Below are 2,732 nucleotides of genomic sequence, written 5' to 3'. Positions count from 1 at the left end.
GGTAAGAGTTGAGGGTGCCCGGGGTGGAGGGGAGCCCTGCGGGCACGGCGCTGTCGGGGGCACCGAATGGCGAATCAAACAGCCCCGAGAAGTCATTGTCCGGCGTGTTGATCAGCTGCAGCATGTCTGCAAAACACACACAAACACCTCCGTGCTGTCAGAGACTGTCCTGCACCTCCCACGGGGAGCCTATGCTGGCCCCGTACTGCCCACCCCACAGCTCAGCACTTCGGGGCTGGATCCCCCTAATCCAGGTGCAAAATTCCCTGAGAGCCAGGAATCCACTGTGCCCTGCTCCTCGCAGCCTCTCAGCCACCCTGCCAGTGGGGAAACTGAGGCACGGCGCTCACAAGGGGGGTGCTGCAGTCTGGCCAACAGCAATCAGGGCTTTCCAGTCCTGTCTAGGCATGCCAGGGTGGATCTCAGCCTGCCTCTGAGGTTGAGCGGTGCTTGTGCCAGTTCATTCATTTATCCTGTATTGGGAATCCCTACAACCCCCAAATCAGCCCCTGTATCAAGGGGAGGGGATGCTCGGGCTGCGACAGGGGGTGACACCCCCTGGATGTGCCAGACCCCCCTGCCAGGCATGATTGATCACAACAACACTCAGGAGGGCAGCCGGCCAAGCACGGGGTTCAAACAGCCTCCGGGGGTTCTGTCCTGTTCGTCAGGACCTGGGTGCTCCAGGGTGTCTCCGCAGACACACCCTGACAGCCACACATCGCCCCGACACCCACACTTTGCCCTGACGTCCACACGCTGGGGTCTCGATGGAAACCCCCACTGAGGTGTCCTGGGATGCTCCCACCAAAGCACTCAGGGATGCCCCCACCCTGGTACCCCCCGGCGCACCCCCTCGTGGGCACACAGACCCAGGATGCCCCCACCCCAAAACGCCTCGGTGCAACCCCCAGGGCACACAGGCTCCCAGGATGCCCCCACCATGGTACCCCCAAGGCACCCCCACAGCACACAACCCCGGGATGCCCCCACCGAGCCATACAGCCCCCGAACACACCCCCCCGTGGGGTGCAGCACCCCCAGAGGGGCCACGGTGGTGACCCCGCCGGGCGGGGAGGAGGCGGCTGGCGAGGCGGGGGTACCTTCGAAGGTGCACTCCATGCAGGTAGGGGCACGGGGGTCCCCAGGAGGAGGCTGCGGCCCCCGCTCAGCCCCACGCCGGCTGGCGACCAGGCCCCGGGATTTTTTAAAGCCATGTTCTCGCCTCCTTCCCGGCGCCCTCCCCGCGCTGCCCGCGCCAGGGCTGGAGCGCGGCCGGCGATGGGGTGATGCGACTCCGCCAATCGCCGCCTGCGCGCCCGCCGGCCGCCCCCGGACAGCCCCCGGCGCCCAAGGTGAGCCCGGCACCGGGTTACTCCCGGGCACCCGCCGCAACCCGCCCGCGGTTACTCGGGGTCACACTCCATTAACCCCTTCGCCCCCCCGTAACCCCCAGCCCGATGGGTCCCTCCTCACTCATTGCCCAGGAGCCGCCCGGCAACGACCGGGTGCTCTATTTCCCCCCAAAAAACATCCAGCTCTCGGCACCCCACTCTTCACAGGTGGGTATCCTTCCAGGGGGTCTCCCAGCCTCACCCCTCCCCACCTCCCCGCTCAAGGGGTGCCCAAAGCTCCCCCGTGGTCCAGAGCAAAGTCTGGGGCTGCAGAGAGGGGGTGGTTCCTCCTGGCTCCATTTCCTGATGCCCAGCCCGGAGGTGGGCACGGCTGTCCCAGCCTCCTGGCTCCGACCACGTATTTCTATCCCGTGGCACCTGCTGCCACACACACCATCAGCATGACATGGGCACCCACCAGTGCCACCTCTACCCCCCACCATGGGAGCCTGTGGGGCAGAGCCACATGTCTGTGGGTCCTGGCAGGTCCCAGCAGGCGTACGGCACCCACATCCCTGGGAACACATTACCCTGCAGTGGGCATGGGGATGAGGAACAACCACGGCCACCCAGGGACTGACAACAAACCAACTTTGGGGAACTATGGGGTCCAAGGTGGCCCAGCTGGCCATGATACAAAGGAGTGTGGCAAAATTCCACGGTTGGAAAACGTCATCCCATACAGCAGCACTCAGCCCTGGCACGGCGCCTGCTTCCCTGCCCACGCCAAAACCTTGCCGAGAGAAGCAGGTGGCACCTGGACCTGCTTTGATCCGCCCCGATTGCCACTGGGATGCCACCTCCATCCCATATCCCGGAGGAGAGATCCCCACGGATGATGCGGTGGGGCAGGTGTCGGAGGGTTTGGCCAGCCCTGTGCCCGCCTCACCGCGTGCTCCGCCGGCTGTGCCGGATGGCGCGGACCTGCAGGGCCGGTGGACCACGCGGCAAGGCAGGCGGGGGGGCTCGCCGAGGGCTGGGCTCCCAGACTTTTTGGGATCCCCAGTGTTTTGCTAAAGCGATGGAATCGCTGAACTCAGCGCACGTGAGCCCCCAGTGCCACTGGGGTGAGTGGAAGTGGGTCCCCTGGAGAAATGGGTCCCTTTGGGAAGTGAGTCCCCTCCGGGAATGGGTCCTGTTGGAGTTTCCCCATCCCACGGACCCCCAAAGCGCAGAGGAGGTGGGTGCTGGTGGATGCCAGCCCCGGGGCCGGAGCAGAGCCCCTACATGCCAGCCCATGCCGGTTGGATGGGTTGGAGGAACCCAGGCGTCCTGGAGGGAACGACCGAGAGTAACCCCGACGGTGACGTCACGGGGGGCGGGGCCACTGGAGACACG

This window comes from Manacus vitellinus, unplaced genomic scaffold (genome assembly GCF_001715985.3).
Source record: "Manacus vitellinus isolate BGI_N305 unplaced genomic scaffold, ASM171598v3 scaffold_12_pilon, whole genome shotgun sequence".
Classification (NCBI taxonomy): Eukaryota; Metazoa; Chordata; class Aves; order Passeriformes; family Pipridae; genus Manacus; species Manacus vitellinus.
This window is presented reverse-complemented; position numbering follows the sequence as displayed.